Source organism: Aquila chrysaetos, chromosome Z, assembly GCF_900496995.4.
Source record: "Aquila chrysaetos chrysaetos chromosome Z, bAquChr1.4, whole genome shotgun sequence".
Classification (NCBI taxonomy): Eukaryota; Metazoa; Chordata; class Aves; order Accipitriformes; family Accipitridae; genus Aquila; species Aquila chrysaetos.
Window position 1 is genome coordinate 63175718 of NC_044030.1, and position 26493 is coordinate 63202210.

Genomic DNA, 26493 nt, shown 5'->3' on the forward strand with positions numbered 1-26493 from the left:
ATGACCGGTCATCAGATGAGTGGTCACTCTGTTCTTAAACCATCTGTTCTCCTCCACTCCTCTGGATGCTCCTGGAGAAGGAGTCAGCTAAGTCCCAAGCACAGCTTTGCTGGAACAGCAAAGTTCAGAAAATGACCAGGATTTCTTCAAAGTTCAAAGCTATCAGACCCCAGGTGTGGACTAAGCCTCTTCCCTTTCTTTTTTTAAGATATCCCACCAACATATATGTCCCTTCTGAAATATCCACCCCCACAAAGTGCCTACCTAAATTGAATCAAGGCCAGATATTCTCCAAATATTTCTCATGAGCACAGCAAACAGGCATCACCCACAGTGCCTGGGATCCAGCCAGCAAAGCCCTCCACTGGTGTCCTGTAGCCATACCACGAGCAAAGCACAAGGTGCGAGCCCTTGGCATCACCCCTGCAGGAGTGGCATCACCACCAGACCCAGCACGAGTCAATCACCCACGCCAAAGGGGACCCGCCGGCAGGCTCCACTCACTCCCAGCCCAGCCGGCAGTCTGACTCTGACATGAGATGTTCAAAGGGATGTTTATGGAACAAAAGGCACCCTTCCTCCGCCCCTGGGGCTGAGGGTCCCTCTTGTTTGATGTGTTTGTAAATAAACCTCTATTTCCAAGGATGCTGTTTCCTGTTAGACCCTATTAAACACTCCTCCTGGTGCCCTGGCTTCCTGTGTTTGAAAGACCTGAACGCTGTTTGTCGTTTCACCATATCTAAATACCCTAACCGAAGCAAAGGCTCATTTACAGCTACATGAAATGGATGTAAACAATGACAAATACACTCACAGTAACAAGCATGTGGCGAGATCACCAGAGGGTTTTGATTACAAGAACAGACCAGGCCGGACCAGTGCTGTTGTGGGGGCCAGGACATGTCCACAGAACCAGTGTTTCGGCACTGACAAAAGACTGAAATGAATGGTGGGGAAATATTTTCCTTCCACAGCTTCAGAATGTTTGGATAGCTACCTGAGACCCGTTCATAGAGGAAAACATGTTTCAAAAAATGAGTAAACCACATTTTATTTATAAACAAGGGTACTGCCTAAGGTACAATCTCCATTTTCTGTGACTATTATCTTCTCCTTCCTATTCCCAGCTAGCTTTAATCCCCTTCATATCATAGACACTTGCTGCATGTGAGGATATGTATTTCAGCACAATAAACAGGTGGAGCAGCAACTCAGTTTTTCTTCCTAAACATTTCCTTGCCATTTTTTACAAAGGCTTTTCCATAAGGCTTTTCTAAGAGATCTCTGAAACCACCTCAGTGAATTGTTGACTTGCCTACAACCTTTCAAATTCATCACCATCCACCCAAGGGTTTAGGTTCTGTTAGTCAAAAGTTCACATTGTACAGAAGAACGTACAAGTGTCATGTGGCATATGACATAAATTAAGTTGGGTATCAAGTTGGATAAATCCAAATCCTTCACTTAGGTGAAAGAACATCCTGTGACATGCTCACCCATGTGATCTGTGAGTATTTATAAATAATTTGCAGCCCCAAAACAATTTCTTGTTGGAATTCATGTCTTGTTTAGAACAGGAGTGAAATTCAAAGACTTCACAATGTGTTTACAAGCAATCTGCAAACAGTACAGAGGGCCAAATAATGTGTGTGTATCCATTGCAATTAGCTCACAATTAATATCTGTACACTGGACTTGCTCAGCTAGTTTTAAGTTTAGTTTTAAAAAAAATCACCACCTTGAAGGCTAGAATTATCTTCCACAGGTTTTCCACTGAATAGTTTTGTTGACAATGACCAAATAAATTGAAAATATTTAAGTGTCATTGCATCATATAATCAATGAATAAAATAATCATTGCATAAAATATGCTTACATGGAAAAATCAGTCTGCTTTGCTCTAATTCAGTTATTTCCATCATACATTAATGTTGAGGTCATTGCGAGTTTTGCCATTGACTTCAGCAAGGCTCAGGATTTCCTCCTAAGAACTGATTAGTGGGAAGGTTAGATTTCGTACAGAAGATTAAATACAGGCATTACACATTGGCATTTTGAACTCCTTCATACTGTCAAATGATTAAGATTTTGCACCATATTTATTTTCATTGCTGTGTGAGCATGCTTACTTTGTTCAGACCTTTAAAACAAATCAGTAAAATGGGAGTGAAGTTAAATGTTGAAGCATTTCATCACCAGTCCAGGGGCATTTATTACTAGGCCCAGGAATGAATAGCTGTAAGAATGTGCCTGGAGTATCATGAGGAGGTGGTTATAAATATGTCTTTTTTTCCTTTTTTTTTTTTTTTTTTTGAGCTGGAATGTGTAGAAACTCAGATCTCCACAAGTTATCAAATTTCTTTTTCCACACAATCCAGACCATTTTACTTCCCACCTTGTGCAGATACTTCTCAGGAGATACAAGGGTCCATATTAACAGAAACAGTTTGTCTTATACAATCATTTAAACTATTAGTTAAACTATCCTGTGTGTCAAGTATTAGAAATATCACCAGAAGCCTCCAATTCCTTTCCTTGTTTTCCCTTGTTCTTTCTGTCCAAACATGTTGACCCACATGAGGTGGTCTTTACCACTGAACTTAGAAGTGGCACCTTTCTTAAGTTTCACCTCACTGTAAAGTGAGGAAAACCTGTTCAACAGATATCTGGATGTAAAAACTGTAATCGTATACCTTTAATGTTTATTGAGAATAAATACTGTTCCAGAAAACATGTTTCTTACTGAGTGCTTGTAAAGGGTCCTTGTAGCACCTACATGATACAGAGCAGGAAAAGGACAGGGAAGCAAAAGAGCTAAAGAATGGGGAAACTTCAATTTTCATACTCTGGTTTTCCAGAAGTAAGTTTGCAGCTAGACTTTTCTGTTGAGAGCTAAAGAGGATTCAATTCCAGAAATGTCCTGGCTCAAGAACAGTTCTTATAGGGATTGCTCCTCTGCTTCTGTGTCACTAATGTACTATAAGTGATGTTGCACTCAAGTAACCAATGAATGATAAAAGGGAGGGACACTGTGCCAGAAGGCTTCTAAAGAGAAATAACAGTGGGAGCTATTTGTTGCTGTGCAAAAAAAGATGCTTGTGATCATTTTTCTCCAAGTAGAATAATTTTTTAAGAATTGCTGTTGTTATTTTGACTCATGACAGTGCTACTATTTTGAGGATAGGTTGCCAGATCTAGAGAAGAAGGACATAGGTATTATCAGACAGGAAAACAGGCAGTGAGTGGAGACCTCTTATCAACAGCAAGTACGTTGAATCTCACCCAGAATATCACCCCAGTTAAAAATTGGGTTTGGAGTGCTCACATCTGCTGAGATTATTGTGCAGGCAAAGGCCACAGCTTTCTCCAAATTGCACTAACACACAGGCTGCCGCAGGCAGCTCATGAAGATGACATTGTTTCCTGACCTGTAGACACTTTTGTCATTGTAAAGCTGTGCTGAGTGCTCCCAGGGAATCCAGGATGAAATCCAAAAGCAAGCAAATATTCTAGTTGCCTGTTATGATTCACGATGCAATAAAACCTTCCAATTAGCAACTGTAACAGCAAGAAGAAAGTCAATCAATTGAAAAAATATATAAATACAAGGATCCCCAGTTTCATTACATGTAAATGCCATTCTACATGATATACTGATATGTGAATATGAAAAATACAAAGTATTTGAAGGCACATACAGGATTGAACTCTGTCAGGATTTAATTTTTGACAGGAAATCCTGTGTGAATTGCTACTGGCCTTACTACAAGGGCTGGTGTTGATAGTCTTTTTTTATACCTGCTTCTAAAGGTGATGATCCAGCTTCCCTGCAACATCCCTTGCAGATATGAAGCCCTAATCAAACACAAATGCAGACATCTCTTTTTCAAGTCTGTGCCTAATTAATTTCCATGTAAGCAGGAGCTCTGCATGTGTGGAGGCCAGGCTCCCCTCAGGCTCCCAGCCCTGGGCTCCCCTATCACCCTGAGCACCACAGTGCAATTAACGTGTCTGAACCTGCCACTGCTTACAAAGCTGTAATCTTGTTGTGAACTCACTACATCAGGAGATCTCTTAGTTGTGCCAAAACAGCTGCAAGGTGCAGGAGAAACTTGAGCAGGTAAGATTGCTATTAAGAAGATATTTCTAGTTTAGCAGCCTCATCACAGACTCACTGCTTTCTCTCTTGAGCAGGAGAATGAAGCCATTTTTCTCATGTTCTTGCAGTTACTGAAGTGGTATGTTTCTGACAGCTTGTTTTGATTTGAGCATTGCCCTGAATTGTTCTGTCTGCATCAGCAAATGCAGACAGCCTCCTTTTTGGCCTTTCTTCCAGCAAATACTTTTGTTCAAGTGCATATTGCTGGAAAAGTTGGATTGAGTATAGCATATTCACTGCACACACATACTTCTCCCCAACCTGTATGAGAGTTCAAGCACTGTGTGTTTCCCGCAGATCGTCAGATAACCTCATTTTTCATCTGTATTTCATCTGAAGGGCCTCCTGACTTAGACTTTGTTGCCCCTCGGGATCTTCTCCAGTTCTCTACAGCATTCTTGCTTTTCCAAATTATTTTTTACAGCTTAACTCCAACAAAGTTATCGCTCTTCCTCTTCTCTGTTGGTAGCACCTTCCAGTCATGGGGCACTGCACTGCTTCCTGAGTTACAGATCCAGCCCAGGACTGTGGGCTCAGTCCCTCTGAGCCCTGCTGAGCAATGTGAACATTATTGTTCCCACCTCTTTCTAAAATAACAACACAGTGGACAGCCTGTTCAAGGTCAAGAAAATACCAGTTCAGAACTTCTCAATTATTTTTCCAGTACAGTACAAACTTTCCCAGATCAAACTGGGGGAAAAAATGTTTGCTTTAAGGCAACAAGACACAGGATGGGGGGTTCTCTTTTTCAGCTGCTTTTAATTGCGATCAGACAAAGTTGGCACTTAAAAATCAGCAACTGCCTTCTGGACCAACAGCTGTTTCTCAGTCACTTAAAATCAGAGCAACTCCTAACATTTGACTGAAAATAGAGGAAAGCCAGTGTCAGATAGAAAGTACCCCCCCCCCCCAAGCCCACGCTGTTGATGCTCATTCTCTGAGCTCCTTTTGCTGTATTGACAGTCCTCTCTCCTCTTAATCTAACCGTCAGCAGCAAGGGGAGGAGTGCCCTCCTGCACTGCAACCGCTGCAGCAAACCTAGCTGGGTGTAACCTGCACACAGCACCTCATGAGAAGACCTTTCCTGTATTCTGGGGCCAGGCCTGAGAATAAATTCACCATTGCAGAGTCCTTAAGTTGTAATTTATAGCAAAGAAGAAATACAGAATAGGCCAGCTCAGAAAAAAAAAAAAAAATCCAAACCCAAAAAAGGCTTCACTGATGTTTTGTTTGCAATAAAAGACATGGAAGGTTTTGTGCCAAGGCGTGCATTGGGTTTGCGTAGCAAGGTTTCGGTAGTGAGGGTGCTATACGGGTGGCTTCTCTGAGAAGCTGCTAGAAGCTTCCCCAATGTCCGACAGAGCCAATACCAGCCGGCTCCAGACAGACCTGTCACTGGCCAAGGCCGAGCCCACCAGCAACGGTGGTAGTGCCTCTGGGATCACGTATTTAAGAAGGGGAAAAAAAACCGCTGCAGAGTAGCAGCTGGAAGAAAGGAGTGAGAATATGTGAGAGAAATAACTCTGCAGACACCCAGGTCAGTGAAGAAGGAGGGGGAGGAGGTCCTCCAGGCACCGGAGCAGAGATTCCCCTGCAGCCCGTGGGGAAGACCATGGTAAGGCAGGCTGTCCCCTGCAGCCCAGGGAGGTCCACGGTGGAGCAGATATCCACCTGCAGCCCATGGAGGACCCCATGCTAGAGCAGGTGGATGCCTGAAGGAGGCTGTGACCCTGTGGGAAGCCCACTCTGGAGCAGGCTCCTGGCAGGACCTGTGGACCCATGGAGAGAGGAGCCCTTGCTGGGGCAGGTTTGCTGGCAGGACTTGTGGCCCTGCAGGGGACCCACACTGGAGCTGTCTGTGCCTGAGGGACTGCAGCCCGTGGAAGGGACCCACGCTGAAGCAGTTCGTGAAGAATTGCAGCCCGTGGGAAGGACTCACCTTGGAGAAGTTCATGGAGGACTGTCTCCCGTGGGAGGGACTCCACACTGGAGCAGGGGAAGAGTGAGGAGTCCTCCCCCTGAGGAGGAAGGAGCAGCAGAAACAATATGTGATGAACTGACCACAACCCCCATTGCCTGTTCCCCTGTGCTACTGGTGGGGAGGAAGTAGAGAAAATCGGGAGGGGAGTTGAGCCTGGGAAGAAGGGAGGGGTGGAGGGGAAGGTGTTTTAAGATTTAGGGTTTTTTTCTCATTACCCTACTTTGATTTTGACTGGTAATACAATTAAACTGATTTCCCCAAGTTGAGTCTGTTTTGCCTGTGATGGTAATTGGTGAGGGATCTCTCCCTGCTCTTATCTCAACCCACGAACCTTTTGTTATATTTTCTCTCCCCTGTGCAGTTGAGGAGGGGGAGTGATAGAGTGGCTTGGTGGGCACCTGGCGTCCAGCCTGGGTCAACCCACCACAAGGTGTAAGAGGGATTTCTAAGTGCCCAATGCTTCTCAGTCAAAAGCTTCAGGGCTGATGGCTGCAAGGTGAAGATGGCCAGGCTCCCTGCTTCCCTCCTCAGCTCCTGAGACCCAGGGCCCAGTGAGATGCCCAGACTCTCTGTCAGAGGAGCACATCCTGAGAGTGCTGTGAAGGCCCCATCTAGCTGGCGCCTGGCGCCATCTTTATGAGAGGAGAGGCCTGCCAGCTCCCTGCTGCCCTGAGATACCCCAGGTTTGGTCAAGGCTGAGGCAGGAGAAAAATGCCAAAGCATTTAATAATTCTAGCTGGAAAAATGTTTTATAAGTTCCCTGCGCCTGTGAACAAATAAAATAAAAGTGAAGTCATACATAGAAAAAGTGCAAAAGCAGGGCAGAATGCAATTCAGCAGCATCCTTGTTAGCACACTCAGCACTGTAGCCTGGGATCATTTCTCTGGGGAGGGAAACAGCTTTCATCCTCTGAGCTACTGGCCTATAAAACACTCATTACCATCGTTGTATGGAAGTTTGTATCCAAGGCTAAAGTTCAGCCAGTGATGTCTGGCAAAATTGCAGCACTTTTTAAACAGCAGGGATGCCAACTCCAACACTTTTTACTTAAGTATTTTTATGTTGTATCATAGCAATACTTGCTACCTGACAACTCCAAGCATAGACCCAATTTATACACATGCATATGTATGTATATGTGTGTTTAGTTATGCATGCTCCTCCTAGGCATGTGGGCTGGGAACCAGCCACATAATGGCCTTTTGGCAGCAGGCAGCGCAAATGGGAACTGGGCGTCCAGGGCAGCTTGGACATGACATGTAGACTGCAAAGGCCGCTCCTGTAATGCATTTTTTACAGCGTCTGAAATCTTTACCACAATCTCTTTTTTATGATACTCTGTGCTCCTAGAAGCTTTAATTCATGGGGGATCTTGCTGGGTGAAGTGATGCACCAGTGCACTCCTCAATGAGATGTTGGCCGGGATGCCCCTTTCCCTAGTGTGTGTCGGGCAAGTCCACACCTGGGGAAAGCATGCCTCTCCAGCAAAGAGGGGCCTCTCCTGGCCCTCAGGAGACCTGCCTTTATCACAGGTGGGTGTGCTGGTATTTCTGAGGTGGATTCCTCCTCCAGAAGAGAGGGTCTGGTGAGAACATCAGAAGCAGCCATGAGAAGAGCTGGACTAACAGAGATGCAGCTCTTTTCTCTCTTTCTTAGAAACAGCCTTTCTTCTTTTCGTGGACCTAACTAGATTCTGCAGCATTTTCCACTTCATTTCAAAGTCCTTTGTGGTGCTCAGGCCTGCCTGACCCTGCAACGTTCTGCTGCAGTAGTGCATAATCTACCCCGAAGTCTAAGTCATGAGGGGAAGGCAATGATCATTCTCCCTAAATCTGGGTCACACATTTTCACCCTACCCTGCATGCCTGTGGGATATCAGACTTTAATTTATTAAGTTTTTACATGCACGCAGTCAAATTTAATCTGACTAACACCATTCAACTGAAGGCAATGTCACTGAACCCTTGGCTCAGGGCTAGAAGCTGGCATTTAGACCATAAGCCAGTGAAATCTTTCATGGTACTAAATTACTTGTGTAACCTGGTGATGCAGCAAATGACATTTTAATCTACAGACAACCAGAGCCCCAAATGCCTCCCTCTTTAAGCTGGTTTTATATTGTTGTGTTACTACATCTTTGGGAGAGCCACTCCTGAGTTAGGTCCATGGAAATGAGAGATGACAAAACAGCACTGCTCCCACAGGTGGTCTTTGGGTTCATAGAATCGTAGAATGGTTTGGATTGGAAGGCACCTTAAAGATCACCTAGTTCCATCCCCCCCCTGCCATGGACAGAGGCACCTTCCACTAGACCAGGTTGCTCAAAGCCCCATCCAACCTGGCCTTGAACACTTCCAGGGATGGGGCATCCGCAACTTCTCTGGGTAACCTGTTCTAATGCCTCGCTGCCTTCATAGTGAAGAATCTTTTCCTTATCTCTAATCAAAATCTACCCTCTTTCAGTTTAAAGCCATTACTCCTTGTCCTATCACTACATGCCCTTGTAAAAAGTCCCTCTCCAGCTTTCTTGTACTCTCCCTTTAGGGACTGGAAGGCTGCTGTAAGGTTTCCCCAGAGCCTTCTCTTCTCCAGGCTGAACAACCCCAACTCTCTCAGCCTGTTTTCATAGAAGAGGTGCTCCAGCCCTCGAATCATCTTCATGGCCCTCCTCTGGACTTGCTCCAACAGGTCCATGTCCTTCTTATGTTGGGGACGCCAGAACTAAATGCAGTACTCCAGGTGGGTTCTTAGGAGAGCAGAGTAGAGGGGGAGAATCACCTCCCTCACCCTCCTGTCATGCTTCTTTTGATGCAGCCCAGGATACAGTTGACTTTCTGGGGTGCAAATGCACATTGCTGGGTCATGTTGAGCTTCTTGTCAACCAAAACCCCCAAGCCCTTCTCTGCAGGGCTGCTCTCAATCCACTCATTGCCCAGCCTGTATTTATGCTTGGGATTGCCTCGACCCATGTGCAGGACCTTGCACTTGGCCTTGCTGAACTTCATGAGGTTCACACGGGCCCACCTCTCTAGCCTCTCAAGGTCCCTCTGGATGGCATCCCTTCCCTCCAGCATGTCAACCACACCACACAGCTTGTTGTCATTGGCAAAATTGCTGAGGGTGCACTCAATCCCATTGTCCATGTCTCCTACAAAGATGTTAAACAGTGCCAGTCCCAATACTGACCCCTGAGGAATGCCACTCCTCACTAGTCTCCACTTTTTTTTACTAACCTTTTAACACACTCTTTCTGTTGGGCTGAATCCTTTCAGCCTTCTCTTGAGCTGTCCATATGTTTCAATATATAGGAAATACCTTTTCAGTCTGGTATCTACTTTTCTTAAAGTAAATCCATAGAACTGCCCTGAGCTGGATGTTAGACAGTGCCAAATATCTCAATGCATTGCAACATGAGGGAACAGGTCCAAGGTGTTCAGTAACTAGCAGAAGACTGTATTCATTGGTGTGAACATACCTTTGTTCTTCAGGCCTTCAGATTTGTGGGCAGATCAATGCACTCAGTGAAGTGATAGCTTTTACAAACATGACCTAAAATTTTCAACCTCTTACCATCTGGCAACATTATTTGCTGGTGGGAGGCAGGGAGGACTTTGGCACAAACCAAATCCGTCCAGTCTAACATAACCATTTCATCTTGGGCTTATCTATCCTAATCACACCTTCCTGGTTTCTGCAGGGTTTTGAAACCCTTGTATGGTTATGTAAGAATGGTTTCTGCCAACTTGTTTAAAATTATCCCTAGTGCTCAGATCAAAGAGCACTGTCTGCCCTTGGTTCTTCTGTGATACTACAGTGCAGGGAAAATAACAGCAAACCCAAACTAGGAACACTCTGTCACCATGTTAGCTGTGTGGCTGGAGGTGAAGCGGGGAGGTGGAGGGAGCAGCCCTGGGGTCGCATCCCTCTCTCTACCAAAGGCTCGAGAAATCACATCCCAGCTGGTTGTCCAGGCTCTTGAGGGCTGGTTGCACATGCGTGCACCACAGGAGGTAATACAATATTGTACAAGATTAATAAAAGAAGGAAATCAAACAACCCTTTCAGGAAAGCCCCTCCAAGTGCAAGAAATCTCTATCAGTTCTTTCATCTCAGAGTAAATTAAACAATATCTATCTTTTAAAACTCGATGTCTGACGGCAAAGTGGGAGGCTCTCCCTCTCAGGATTCAGTGCTAATGTGGAGACACTCTCTCCAGAGGAGCATTTCTTATTGCAGACACTCAGCTACCTGCATATTTTGTGGGTGCTGCTGGGGCAGGGAAGAAAGATTTGGTACATGAATTCACCTGGTGACATCCCTTGCTTAATAAAGCTTGTAGAGCACAAAGCAGCTGAGGAGAAACAGTGGTTAAAGTGTCAGAAGCAGCAGAACAAGTAGATGAAAACCCAAACTGCTGGAAGAGATGCTGCAGCATACGCCAGGTAGGTGCCCGCTGCCATAGCCCTCGGGGCTGGCTCCTGCTACAGTGCTCCACTAACAGGCTAGGCTACTCTCATCCACTCTGTCAAAGACCTGAGAGGATACACACTCCCTGGGAAACACAAGAAAAAGTGAAGGGAATTGGCAAAATTCTCAGATTATAAAGACTGCTAGGATATAATACAAAAACACTGGAATAAACAGGGATGGAACTGGCATTCCTACTTCACAAAATGTTCCAGCATTTCTAAGACTTGGCTGCCTGAACTTTAGCCCTGGTTGCAAACTTCGATATAACTATGGTAATGAGTATTTTTCAGGCCAATAACAATAGCTCATGGGATAAAGAGGAGTATTTCCCCACGCAGATTATCTTGATCTCCAGTGCAGCGCTGGGTATGTTTTTGTAGGAATGTAGCAATGTGTTAGCTTTCTAACCTCAAACTCTACATATACATCACTGCATAAGGTTTGTTTGCACATGCTATTTATAGCTTGCATGCTTAATTACTTAATGATTTATGGCTGTCATTAAAGACTGCTGCTCTGCATTTGAGAGGCTCCAGGAGTAAATGGAAGTGACTTGGAACGGCTCCATCTCTTTGGCTGGTGAGGAATGGAGAGGTTCAGAGGCATAGGCACTCCACCACTTCTTTATCATCTGCCCGTGGGCATCTACTGAGCCCATGCTCCATCAGAGTGAGACAAGTGAGCGAGGACACACAGGCCTCAGCTAGCTTCTGCTTCATCACATCTGACTTAAACTTGGCCTTTTCCGCAAGCAAGGCAGGGCCTCCCTGTCCCCCTCACAGGACTCCTGCACAATCCTACGTTGTTGTCAACAGACTTGGGAAAGGGGCAGTCTGGCAAGCTCTCACAGAGGCCAGAGGAGCATTTCATATAGGGGAAGAGTTAAGGTTGTTGTGAAAGTGGTATTGCAGAAGGCAAGTTTCAAATTTCCCAGTATTGGGAGGTGTAAGTCAATTACACTTCAACCTTAAGCACTGACTTCATGTTCTGGAAAGTATCAGGAACCACTAACTTCTTCACCTTATAGCAATTCATTTTTCATATGCTTCAAAGATGTGGCAGCAGTGCTGTTTTTCCATTGCAGTCTGATGGCTCCCATCAAACCAGCCATCATATCCCAGTACCACCTACATGAATGGTGGCAGGGGAGGGCTGGAGAAATGGCACCACGATAATGCAGGGCAGCTGCCTGAAACCTGCATGCATGCGCACCCTTCCCTCACTCATGCATCTCCTTGGTGCCACTCATGCCAACAGCAAGCATCTGCATGGGGGAGGATTGGTGCATCCGGAGGGCAACACCCAGTCCTGCAAGCTGCTCTGGGCAGCCCCAGGGGTGAGCTTGCTCCAGGACAGGCAGCGTACGGCTCTGCCAGTGCCATGCCATGCCCACATACACTGTAGGCATGGAGGGGCCCCATGGGACTTCGCTGCTGGGTCGGTGTCCCTCAGCAAAGGGTCTCTGAAGAAATGCTAGATGTCAAGTCTCTTCAAACAGAGGCAGTGAAGCATTTGGACTGTGATAACATGACATACTTGAAGACCGGTGCAAGGTCAGAGACCCTATTTGTGGAGGGTTTGGTGGTTGGGTTTTTTCCCTGCTATGCACTGCAAAAGTTGTGAGAGTCTGGCAAATGCTGTAAGCAGCTCTCTTTCTGTTGTCCACACCTCAGGGACACTTTGACAGAAGGACTCCTCATTTCCACCAAAACCTCCTGCTGCCTCAGATCAGTATTGGGCTTATTGGGGTTGGGCAGGTTGGAGGTTTTAGAGCAATCTGGATATGAAAAGCAGCTGCATATGTGCGGGGGGGGGGGCAGTATCTACAGAACATGCTGTGTCAAGTAACCCTGGCCTAAATTTATTCTCTGGCCCTGCTAAGGCATAGCAAATTTCAGAACAGCGTGAGCATGTGTGTGGGTTTCAGAGCCCATTGAAACATTGGCTCTGAGAATGACAGCTTTGTTGTCAGGGCTGAAGCGTGACAGGAAGCCCTTGCAGCTTGCAGGTGGAAAGTTAGCAATGCTGCAATTCATATCCCCAGAGCTGCCAGTGGCCCCCAGCCATCCATAAACAATGTCCTGCTGTGCATGCAAATCTAATTTCCTTTACCTTGTCACCTCAATCCGGAGAGATCCAATCTGTACCCCCATTACTTTTTCTAGTATTACCTCCCTAAGGGTCCTTGGGTGTCAACCACCATACCACACCAAACACCATACTCTAAGTAGATGACCTGATAACAGCTTGGAGAGGATCAGAGCCACAGTGCGATATCCAGATGTGTGCAACCAGTAAATGAAGTACTGTAACAGCAGTAACATTTGGATGGCATATGACTTTTTTAAGAAGAGGTTGCATCTCAGGAGCTCCTTGCTCAAATTACCTCAAATTTGGCCTCTAATCCACACTTGGAGAGCAGCTTTCAAGAGAATTCTGCTGTTCAGTTGAATTATTTGGGTATGTCCACATTGCACAATGCAATGTACTGCAGAGCTCCTTGGTCTGACACTGAATGAGCTGACTCCCTAACCCGGAAGAGCAGAGCTGCCCCAAACAGAAGAGATGCTGCCAATATTCAAATTTATCTCCATACACACTGTGTCATTGACATGAACGTTCAGTCAGAGCTTGCTCAGTACCTAGCAAGGCACCATACTGCCCTGTACAACATACCTTCAGAATACAGACAATACTGTGAAATAGTATGCTAACCTTGGTATTAGCCTGACTTCCTAAGGAAACTAGACTTCTGTAACAACAGTCTCTGTCAATCCCACAACCCTCTCAGAAGTTTTTGAACCTGTTGGCTTCCTTGTCTGTTAAATTGGATAGAGATGGAGGCAACACGTGTAATGGCATTAGGTGGCTACATAAAAGGAAGGAAAACCAAATTAATATTCCTGCTAAGGGACGGGCTGCAGTGTGAGCTCACCTCCAGTGCTGGAGTGCAGGGAGGGTGCATGGAAGAGACACACAGAATACCAGGCTGGCAGTGCAGCAGGACAGCTTGAGGCAGAGAGTGCAAATGCCAGCCCTGGAGAGCAGAAGTAGGGAGCTTTGAGCAAACGCTCCTCCCATACACTTTAACATGTTTCAGCATCCAATAGCACCGCTTAAGATAACACCATTAAAAGGTAGGGGCTTTTCACTATTTATCTTGAAATGCCGTTGTATTTTTCACATTGCTTTCACATGGTGCAGCAAAGCTAGGAGAGTCCAGTTTCCTAGCTGCTGTCACAGGCTGCTTGGTGTCTCTGGTCCTCATGCTACAGCAGCCAGGTGCCGGCTCTGTGGGGACCTGCACTTGTGCACAAACCTTAAACAAAACAAACAAAAATCAGGGGTTGAGGAAGGAGGAATGCCAATTTTCTAAAATTGTGCATGCCTTGATATACAAGATGGGGTTTAGTCTGGATGATTTATGAGTACCTGGGCCACTCCTACCAGGCTGGGACAGGATTTCTGCACTGGAGCAAGAAAGGCTGGGATGTCTCTGGCAGCTGCTTCAGAAAAAGTCAGGAGAAATTCCTACTGGCCATTTCTAACAACGTCCTAGCAAGGGAGACATCTGGGGCATGCAGAAGCAGGGCCAGCCCAGCACAAGCCAGCATGGGTCTGGCGAGGCTCATTAGCCTGGCTTCAGCACCTCTCCGATGGTGCAATTGCAGCTCAGTTCAGAGGCACGCCTCTGCAGCTGCGAACAGGCAGCCTCAGGCTCCAGAAAGATAGATAGAGAAAAACAGGAGTGTAATTTATGCCACATCTTCTTATCTCCTCTTACTGCCACTAGGATGCAAATTAGTCATAGCTTTCGTAAGTGATTACATAAGCATCATATTAATTTTGTTCGTATTTCCCCAAAGAAATCAGCAAATTGTTAGAACAACTTGGAATCACAGATTCATTTTCCAGGCATCACAGACTATTGGCAACTGGGGTAAAGTCTTTTATCATTTCACAATGAAGATAATCTGGTTAACAAACCAAATTTCTTCCAAAAGAAAGAAGCAACAGTAAGCGAATAGACAGTGACAATGAAAAGCCACAAGAGGGTTTGGAGGAGAAAGCAAATTTGGTTCAGCCCCTTGTTTTTTGCATTGCATTCTCTAGAGCTGCCTTAAGACTCATTTGTTCCCATCCAGAATATTCTGTTATACGAAGCATTATTCAAAGACAGAGGCAGAGGCTGCACATTCACAGATGGAAAAGGTCTTGAGGGAGTTCGGTATACAAATACCCAAACCCCTCAATCCTCTGAGCTTTCAATAGTCCCAGAAGACTCATCAGGGTGCACACCTCACAGTGACTGCCACCTTGTGCAATTCTTGCTGGAGGATACGCTCACAACTGTTTCACTGGAAGGAAAAATAGGTCTGATGAGAAAATTTGCTGCTGCATCCATTTTGAGTGCAACAGTAGAGCAGAGGGAAGGAGCTCTTGGAGGGCTTGTGAAATCCCCTTAGAGCAGCTTAGAATGACTTGAAGTGTGCCAGTGAAGTAGATCCACAGGGCCTTTGGCCACCCCTGGCTTCGATGCTCCTCATTGCTAAGAGCCCTCCTGGAAAGAAGTAGCTCCTTGAACTCCTGTTTGAGCTAAGGCAGGACCTTAGCACTTGACTTCTGGCTGCACACCTGGGGCCCAGAGCTCTAGAAAGCCAACCCTTGTAACACTTAGACCTGGGAGCAGGAACAGGGCTTATTCTATAAATAAAGTTAAATTCTTTTGTCTTCCCAAGTAATATTCTCAGCCATCAGCTGGGAACAGGCTGGTAAATACCAGGAATCTCAAACTGTCAGTTTTATTATTTGTTTCATGCAGCAGACAGCCTAACAGGGGATGAAAGATGATGCCTGAGCATAGGGTTGCCAAAGGTGTCCAGCACACAGCCCCTCACCTGTAAGCACTAAGCAAATACTGACCCACACAAGCTCCTCCATCTCCCCTGCAAAATTTGTGACCCTTGGGCTGAATGACGCCACAGCACAGTTCCCCCGTGGAGACAACCAGCTGCAACAGACCTGACGAGATCCTGCACAGGACACAGAGGAGAGCACGATAACGCTGCTGCTGAAGTATCCTTTACCATGGGGTCTGTGGCGAGGTGGGCAGCAGGCACCCATCAGCCATCAGCTTCTCCTGCCTGTCCTCAGGGAGATGTTGGTCTAGTGGGTTTTCCCAGGTGTGGCCAGCCCCTCCCAGGGGCTTCCCCCCATCTGCTCTTTGTGCTCCCAGCAATGCCCCTGCTACCACCTTACACCCCTCAGGCAAGGGTTCTCCAACTGGGGGCACTGGGAGAGAGCAGGACAGGATGGACTATGCTAAAAAATATGAAGAATGTATCTTTCCCCAAGTTTTATGCCAGGGTAGTGCCTGGGGAGAGTCAGGCATCTAAAAACCAGAGCTAAACAACTAGCGAGAGTATGCCTTGCATCCTACCAGTCCCAGCAACCTATTTTGACTGCTAGTCACCCTCTCCATCCACACAGGGCTGTCCCCAGGCTTTCTCTTGAGGTGACACAATCATTACAAATTAAGTGAAAAGGGGGCATAAAAAAAACCCTTTCAAACCAAACAACTGGAGGAAAATGTGCTTCTCTGCTGTTCAGTAGCCAAACAGAGTGCTTGCTTAGAGCCACAGAAACTGTAGCCAGGTCCCTCCTCAGCTCGATGGAGTTTACCCCAAAATCTTCCTGCAAAGCATCCTCCCGCACCGGTGTGTTCAGGAGAGCCATGGCTTCCTACCTCCAGAGCCCTTCTACTTTGGGTCAACATTGTATTTGCCGGATTAGAGAGAGAGAGAAGACATCATTCATGCCCATGCCATCTCTCCCTCGTTCAATGCCATCCCAAAAGAGCATCAAAAGAAGAAGATGATGCAGACAAACACCAACACCTACACACACCTGCTAACACCGTATCACACAGCACCATGCTGCTTGTCCCTGTGCTCCCAGGTGCAATTTCCAGCAGGGGTGCCCCACGCCTTCCCTTCTTTTGGGGTGCCACCAGCAAGCGCTGGGTGTGACAGGGGCGGCCGTGCCTTTCTTCATGCTCGCTGTGGGGAATCATCCCGTGGGTACCTGCTGCACCAAGCCCCATGGGAAGGGGTGTGGTGAAGTGGGCACCACACCGTCCAGGCTGGGGCAGAGCCACCCATGGCAGAGGGCAACCCAGTGCCAAGGAAGAGGAAATGCTGGAAACCCCAAGTGTCCATGGGCTCCAGACAGCCCCCCAGCTCAGAGGAGGATTTGTGCATTGAAAAGTCAGGCCTGGGAGACACCTGTGGCAGCCAGGAGCTTCATCCTTCTTCAGATGAGGCAATCATTCACTGCAGACTTACTGGAGACTGTGACATTTCTAACAAGCTGTCTCATGGTCATCAGCTGGAGGCAGCACCATCACTGCTAGCCTGAGCTGCATGTCATCCACATACAGGATTTCAGGTACTAAATAGCTATAGATGAATACAGTAAGGAATACTTCTGCATTGGTGAGATGATGAGCATAGCAGTCCAGCTAACTCTTCTTTTCTTTAACTCTTAATTATTCTATACCCAAGAAGTTACTGCAACAGCCAAAACTGTATTCTGTGGAGATAGAGTGATTTCTACATTAAACTAAGAGCCACAGTAGACCTCCTACAGCATGCTTGGCCTCAGTCTATGTTGAACGATTTCAGTCCCTCCTCTCCACTCATCTGAGGAGTTTAAATCCTGAGACATTTAAGGCCTAATCCAGCAAAGCGCTTTGGCATGTGCTTATCCCTAACAGCACAAAAAATTCTGCTGAAACTGGTAATAAGAGAAGCCAATTTGAGTTTTATTTTATTTAGGAGATATTTAGTTGATTTAGTTGCAGAAAGCAACAATTAAAAGAGCGATAAAGTTTCACTCTATATATCTAGACTATATTACAGTAACGTTCGTATCTATATAGTTCAGTTGCACCAGCCATTTTGCTGCACGCGCCTGCAATTCAAAGGTTAGCTACATCTAGGATGCTTCAAGGGCAAGGGGGGTTGTTTAAAAATGCCTGAAGCAATTTCATTAGCATAAAATAGTCTTTTCCACTTCATCATATAAACTGTGGTTGCTGTACAGTGAAGCAGCACAAGAGCAGCTGCTTTTCATTGATAGGTGAATTGTTTCCCTTAAATTATGGAGAGATGATGGACTATATATAAGCACCCTTTAGATTATATTTTTAAAGAGCAGAACCACAACATATTCTTAAATAACTGCTAATGTCCAGCCAACTGGATTTCTTTGCAGTTTTGTACAGATGATGGGTTTTTTCCAAGCCAAGATTTGATATACTGAGATCCAGCCCCAAGCACAATTCTGAAGCCAAGCTCAAACTTCCTGAAAATGAAAATTCATTATGAAACATAAACAAGTCTTTAACCATGACATGGAGAATAGGAACAAGAGGTGAAATCATTCTGCTGTGATAAGAATAATTTTTCTCTGCAGTTGAATCATTGTTCTAGACTGAGCATGTGAAAAGAATTAGGTTAGCCTTACCTTCCCTGTATTAGATTCGGACAAGTAATTAAAAGTTAACAGAAGGCAGACTAAAATTAGCTCAAAATGCCACAGCCATACGATAACCCAGAAATAAAAACCACAGGCCTGTCCATTGTGATTTAAATCTAAACCAGAACAGGACTAGCTCTAAAATGGTTCCCGCTGCGTTAACTGTGGGTCTGTCTGCTCTCCTTGCCACCTGCTGACTGCTTCTCCATCCTCTGGAGGATACCCTTCCCTGACCTCACCTCTTCCAGGATCACAGTTTCCAAATTTTACCCACAGGCTTTCACAGCTCTGCAAAGACTCAGCCCTCTGTCTGGCAAAGGCACTGACCCCATAGCTGCCATGTGGGTGCCAGGCCAGACATACCCGCCTTCCCAGCAACTCCGACCAGCACTGCAGCTCCCAGTTCAGCATGCTGCTTCATGGCTTTGCCCAAGTGACACACCTGGACTATTCATTCAGTGCAACAGAGTAAGTTGCCTCATTGGGGCACGCCAAGATGTTGGTTGCAAGAGCCTGCCTTTCTCCACCAGGCACAGCAGGACCCTAGGCAGGTGCCACCAGCACCTTCCCACAGCCAGGTTACATGTCTGCCCAGTTACCTCCAGAGACAGGGAACGCTGCCTCCAACAGCTTTGGCTGCAGGGACAAGACAAAAGCTTCAACTGCAGGGCCAAGACAATTTTCTGTCTTTGACATAAGCAGGGGGACTCCATGAATGGTGAGTTCCAGCTTTGCAGTGGTGACCAGGTGTCGACAGCTTTGTCCTGAAGATACAGACAGGAAGACTGAAAATGATCGTACTGGCATGAGGGAGTGAGAATCAATTTGGTGCATATGTGCCCATGGATGCTTACTTAGACCCTGACAGCAAGTTGGGACAAGTCACAAGCACAGGGTAGCCTGCAGAGGTGGTCTGCCGCTGCCATCAGCAGTGGAGATGGCACCGTGAAGTGTCCTGGACCAGCACAGCCCCTGGCAACAAAGGGGCTGCACCTCCAGGCACCACAGGAGCCCTGCGCAGCCCATCACCTGGTCCACTGGTACCAGGACATGAGCAAGTGTTGAGCACCAGGAACATCTAATGCCTGCTTGCAGCCTGCTATGCCATTTACTGGTCAGTGGCCAAGCAGCCCCCTTCCCACCTACCTAGGCAGGAAGGCACACATACAGAGCAGACCAGAGTGTGCTGGCTGCCTGCGCTTGCTTGTACCCACTCATCCTCCCACAGATGAGCAGGAATAGTACCTGATCACATTGCACATGTGGCTTGCCTTTCCCTGATAAAAGCACTGCAACTTTCAGCACAAATAATGGTTCAAAACTCTTCTTCCAGTCCCGCAAATGGCAGGCTCCTACATCCCTGCATTTATGAACAGCCAGTTCATTCCTCAACAGCAACTAACAGGATCGGCGCATGCCCAGCAGGATTCATCTTCAGGGCTGTGAACACATAACTCAACTGCCTTCTTGTTAGGTAGCCTAGAGTTAGGGGTGCCTGAAGGACCTTAGAGCAACAGACAATAGGACACCGCCAGTTCTGCACCTCCCTTCTGGCCTCAGTCCGCCAGGTCCCACAGGGAATCCTCAGTCCATGCTGCCTTTCTCTGCAGGGTCTTTCCCTTCAGGGTCATGACCATACTTTGAAGGAGACACTACTTGCTACATGCAGCTCTGGTGATGTCAGTTCAGAAACATCTGGGACTCTAACTCTTAAGCTACAAAAAGAAACACCACAGCAATCCCATGTTATATTTCTTACCTGCAAGATACAGCACCTTCAGCTTCCCAGAAACCACCACTTGGGTGTGCAGCTAATGCATTGCTTCCAGCACTGGAAAAAAACAGGGCCAAGGAGAAGATATACAAGTCTCTTGGAGACTTTACAGGGCCCCAGAGAGGTAGGAAGAGAGGATGGCCGGACATGCCCTCTGGAGCTGGAAGAGTCATGAAGATGTGTTCAGGAGGTAAAGGACCCACGTAGCACTCAGCAGTCATGATCCAGGAGCCTATGGAACATGTCACCATTTATCTGGATGGGAGAGGGGCAGACACCTGCCTGAAAGTGTTGCAAAAATAGCCGGTCTTGCCTAATAGTCTCTGGTTCCTGCTCTCCTTATTTACCCTCTGTCTCTTCCCTCGTACGTGCTCCTCTTACATGTCCTTAAGAGCTAATATTATCTATGCACTGCAGAGCTGCAGTCCCAAAACATCCTCCAGCCCTGTGAAAAGGCTTCTCCTCGGGCATGGCAAGGAGTGCTCAGCAGGCCTCTGCAACTGCACAAAGCCTGGTTGTGCTTGTGTCTTCCTCTTCACCTTGCCTTTCTGGCAGAGAAAAAATTTCACCCCCTTGCAGGCACCATCATGGAGGCATGAATACAGGATGATCCAGACCCAGAGCTTGTGGTTGCTTCGGAGCAGCCAGAGTGTTGGCACCTCTGCAATGCTCTGGCTGTTGAGGATTATGTATGCCATTGCTGTAGAGGATTTTTGTCTTCCTTTTGTTCCATTTTGTTTATTTGCTCTTTTGCTCCATGGTTAAACACTTTCCTTTCATGTCTTGCTACACATTTTTAGTTCAAAACCCGAAAAATAGTGTGTTTGACCCACTGAGGGAGAGCACGAAGCACTGAGATGATCTTGCCACTTATTGCCCCCGTATATCTGGGGATTGCCAGCTACTTAAACACATCTGCGGCTTGCTGATTGTCTGAAAACGATGCAGCTTGTACAGATATCCATTTTACAGCTATGTATGCCTCCTGTGCAACAGCCCCTACTGCTGATTTGCTGACTCTGAGCTGGTTGGTGGGAAAGCACAGGCACTATGAGGAGCTGTGTGCTCTAGTCCATGTCTTCTCCATGTTCAGTGCAGAAATAGGGTTAGATCAGCATGTATGTTCAAGGATTTTCTGATCCTCTTTTGGTGCACAATCATATCCTCTGTCTTTCTCAGGGACCCAGAATGGTGCTGGCAGTGCAGAGGAACCAGGTTCCCCAGCATGGCGTCATCCTTGCTCTGTGGCAGAGCTGGGTCCTGTTTTGCCTGGCTTCTATGCAGGCCAGGCAAGCTAAATTGATGGGCACTGTCACTGCAATCAATCTGCTTCATGCATGCAGGGAGGTTCAAAATGTATCCATGAGTCTCATGGCAGGAGACATGTTCAAACGCAGTACCTCTTGTTGTCTTGTGCAGTATTGGTGTTTGCATGCTGGTAAACGTGCATGCTACTGGGCTGGTCACTCAGTGACTTTTTGGAAAACACCTTGTGGGTTAGCACTGGAAAAAGGAAAGAGGTTTTCAGCTCAGCTTTAGTCCCATGGTATCTTGATGTCCCATAACACCCTGACAGAGGCCTGCCATGGGTTTGGAGTTCACAGACCACATGAATTCCTGGCATGAGTTTGCCTGCAAGAAGACAGTGTTACCAATTTCTGTGTTAGCACTTCATTCATTTAAAATTTACAACATATCTTTGTGGAGGATCATATTTGCTGATCGTCTATTTTATACCCATGGAGATCTGGGGCTTTGTTTTTATTTACACGAAAGCTGCTTGTGATAAACTAGGAAATGCCTGTATTATCTTGTGGGAGATGGAGCGTGTTGAAGCATGTCTGATTCTGATGCTTACGGGCTGTGGATCAAAAAGTCCTGCTAACAGAACCAAGCAGGAAAGGTAGTACATGAGCCCAGATAAGGAGCATCCATAGTAGACACCAAGAAGCAGGATTATAGCCTTGAAGAGAAAACTCCTTCACCCCAACCTCCCATGACATGGCTGGTTCACCAGCAGTGAGGAGAGAGTGATCAAAGTGAAAAATATCACAGACCTGCACATGTGGAAAGTCAGGAGGACTGACCGCACCGGGAGAGGCTGTCCAGAGGATGCTGGCCAAAACAGACAGGTTGGTCAAGGAGGACATGGCTCACAGGAGCATGTGCTGCAGGCTGCCAGGGCTGCTCCTCCTGGCTGGCAGTGGGGCTGGCCAGGAGCTATGGATACCTGAGGTGTTCAGTGCTGGGGACCAGCTCTGGAGCAGAGGTACATTTGGGCCACCAGCTGAGGTGTCACAGGGCCATCACATGAGCATTCGAACCCCAACGCCAGGAATCTCTCCCATCTCCCAAGTCAGATAACTACTTGCACCTCATCTGAGTAGTTTAAAGAGGCTTCTCTGTGACATTTACATGGGTGCTTCCAGGAAGTCGTTTTCAGGCTAGCAGTGCAAAAGGGCTGGTGTCCTGCATGTGCTGGCAGCAGATCAGAGTTGCTTGGTGCCCTCTGCACAGCGCTGCTCTTCATTCCAACCAGCACGAGGGGACAACTGTCCCTGAGGTACTATCAACGGTATAAGCAATAGTTCAGGGTGTTTAAAAGGGCACTTTTCAGATTCCTTAGTATGACTGAGCCCCTGGATATGTAAGAGCCAATTGTAAGCTTGGCCCCTCCCTGCTATGTCCCTGTGCAGATGAACAGACACATACAAATACCTGCTGGGGTATTGCAAAGCCAGAAACCATCACACAGAGCAGCACATCATCCGGATGTGCCTTAGGTCCCAAAGCTCATGCCCTGTTTTCCAGTGTGTGGAAACCATGGGGTAGGTTGGGGAGGGGAAGAGAAGGAAGTCTGCGTGTGACAGGACACCCAGGGCACACACCTGGACCCCAAACCTGGGACACACTCTCACATGCTGGTGTAAAGACCTAGAAATGCATAATGCCCAGCAAATTTAGTAGGTAGCAATTTCCCACTTGCCAAGTGCTAAGTAATAGAGAAATGACAGTCAATGTATACCCCTGTCAGATCCTCTACAAGTCATGGGGAAGGGGTCTGTAGGGGAGCTTGGACTGTAAGAGGGAGGTCTTGGATGTCTCTGCTCTGCTGAGTCCTGAGATACAAGGAAAATTAGCCATGCTCCCCACCAAACTGCAGGGTCTGACCCAGAGCCTGGTCCAACCTGGAGGTATCCAGCGAGTGCTTCAGCCCCCAGTGGGGTCCTGCTGCCCAAAGCCAGAGCTCAGTCGCCAGGCTCAGCTGGTGCCAGCACAGCGTGGACACTGTGGCTACTTCAGTTGTTCAAAAGACTGTGACAAAAAGCCATCATTTGCAAATGGCCCCATCACTTCTGCTGGCTGGCATGGGGGGCAATACTGAACAGCAGCACAGGTGCTTGCATAGGAAAAACGGCTTATGGCACATAGTTTCTGATAGGCTTTGGCCTGGGGCAGGGGGAGCACAGCAAAGCCACCCCCACCAACCACAGCTGGAGAGGGGAGAGGGGCCAGGGCTGTCTAGAAGAGGTTAAAAGGGCAACAGCCGATGTGGCTAAACGGCTCCCATCTCTCACCCCGCTCCTCATCACTTAGGGCTTCACCCTCAGTAGGAACTACACTAAAAGTCAGCCCATGCTGCCTCAATGCTGTGGTTCTCTACCTAACTCTACATGGATATCCCTTTCTGAAATGCAAATCATGTGGCTCTTAAAGCAAGGTTTTTTAATTTTCTTAAGTGTGTTTAGTGCATGATTCTTGAATTGTAGACTTCTGCACTTGCAAATAACTTTCAACACAATTACTGGGTGCAAATGAGGATATAGTCTGCAAATGATCAATTACTTGATTGCAGCAAATCACCCTGGTAGATGTCTGTGTAGTCTCACTTGAATCCACAAGGAGTTGCAGGTCCAATTATTGGACATATTAAAATTATAACATATAAAACAGGAAGCAAAGTAAAGGATGCTTAAAAAATTTGAGACAGCATTTTGTGGGCAGTAAACCAAGTCTGCTATCTTCTTAACCCCTACATGTAGGAACTATTACTATAGCTCATTAAGATACTGGCTAGTACCTAGATTTCTTTGTCTTCACACTTCCTCTGTAAATGTGCAAACTAAAAATGTTGCACTGTTATATTAAAATTAACTGTACTTTTTTTCTGCTTTTAATGCAATTGTGGTTGTCTCCAAAAAGGAGTCATAATTATTAGGCTATGACTATCTCTCAGCTAAAGCTCTTCCTTTGTACATGCTCCTTCAGCACATTGTATCCTCAAATACTTACACAAACCCTCAAGTTAAGGATGAAGCACTGCATGTCTCAACTTGTAAATACATACTTACCTTATGCATACTACCACTGAACCAAAGAGCCCTTAAAACTCTCTCAAGAAATGCCACTTTTTATTCATTGCTAGATCGATGTCTCAAGTGCAGTCATTTAAAAAAAAAAAAATTATGTGTTTCTTTGATAAGCACCCTTTGCTCAGTAGATACTCTAACAGTGAATACGCAAGACACAGAGCACCATTTCCTATGTCCTGAGCTGAAGTGTGAGTGAGACTTCACATTTCTGAGCCTTACAGAATGATCTTTTTTGGAAGAACCTGGTTGCCTCGGTGCCATGCCACCTCGATTGTTTGTGCTGGAGTGTCTTGGCCATATGAAGAGTTCTCTGTTTCTTTTAAAAGCCACAGTAGCACACATGAGAATCAAATCCTCTGAGTGAAGAATGGCTTATGAAAGGATAGCAATTACTTCTTTCCAAAATACTTTTTGGGGAAAAAAAACCACAAGGTCAGAAGTTTACCTCCGAGTACAGCTTTTTGGCAAAGGACAGGGCAGATTCGACCCACAGGGATTATCACATTATGCTGCGTGTCGGTGCCAAGCCCATGAACAATGCCACACCAGTCTGACTCCTGCCCGCGGTGCTGCAGGCAGAGCTGAGCCTTCTGCATGGAGGAGGAAACTGGCATGTTCAGGAACACACTGTTCAGCATTGCCCCCACAGCAGAAGTTCACAGAGGCCTCAGAGGGTCTCATAGCTGTTAGGAGGTATTTACGGAAATGAGGTGTAAGTGTGTCGCTGAGACTCCTGTTCAGTTAGTGGCTCTCTGTAAACAGATTTCTAGGATAGACCTTGTCATACTGCAGCCATAATAACCGGCACATAGAAAGCCCCAAGTCCAGTGACGGAAATCTTTTTTTATTGATTGCAAAGAACAGGAGGGACACGCAGTCACTCTGAACATTTTCCTCTCCCCTTTGAACAACCATGCCAACTACAGTGTGAGGCAGAGGTGAGCAAATAACATTTCATTTCTTTCTTATCAGTTAAACTAACCAAGGACCCTAAGCAGTGTAGCAGCAGGTGCTGCCTCAATTCCAGTGGGCAAGCGGGCAGCCTCCCTGATCACTTACCAGGCCAGCTTCCCTAGCAATGCTGCCCTCTCAAATGATTTTCTGCAAGGAATTCTTCTCCAGAAATTTACCATTAAAAGAAAAGACAGCATGTGGGTGTAACCGATCATTTGGAAGATATTTATAACTCTCCTGCTAGCAGCTTGTGCTGTTGGACTCAAGATATTAAGCAATCCTAGCTCTAGAGATTGAGTGGAAAGATGGCAAGAATGCACCTCTGCCAATGTTTAACATTTTTGTAATTGGGGGAAGATGTGAGGTGGCAAAATGAGTTTGTTTCACACTTGCCTTGGACTTCCATATATGCCTAAGGATTTTCCTTGCTCTGGATAATGCATCCATTCCCAAATGAATGTAGCTTCTGTTCTACACAGAGGTGTTCACTCTCTCTCTCTCTCTCCCTCCATGTACATGTATTTGTTAAATACACACTCACATTGTCATATCATCACTCTCTGGTCCTCCACTCTAACACTCCAGCTGGTACTCTGACCTCAGAAGACAGAAGCAAGTTGCTGAGATGGTCTCATCTGCTGTGAGCACTGTCATACCTCATCCCAGGCTCTTGCACTTCATCTAAACAGGCAAATAATCAACAGCTTGGCAGGTCAGTATTTTGATGAAATTATCTTCAGCCCTCTGAATCCTGATGCTTAATGACCATTGTCTGGCAACCTCTGTCTTCAGTGCAAAAGAGACTGCATTTTTATATCAGGATAGCTAACTCATAATAAAATGTGATCCATTAGCCATTTTCTTATTATAGCTAGTTTGAGAAAAACTAGGAGCATGCATGAATTTGCCATGAACTCTTACAGTAAGAACATAGTACAGTGCTGGAAATGATTGCCCAGAACCACTCTCCTTGTAGGTTTTCAAGGCTCAGCTAGACAAAGCCATGGCTGACCTGGTCTAGCGTTGGATGATACTCCCATTTTGAGCAGGAGTTTTATCTGGGTGATCTCCAGAGATCCCTTCCAAGGGGTATTTCTAAGCTCCTATGAATTTATGTGTATACAAAAGTAAAAACTACATGTACATTGTTTCTAGAAGTCTCTGTTAGTTATCTTGACATAAACCCCAAAACATTTATTTTCAGTAGAGATAAACTTGGGCAAGAACGATCAGCCATGTTAA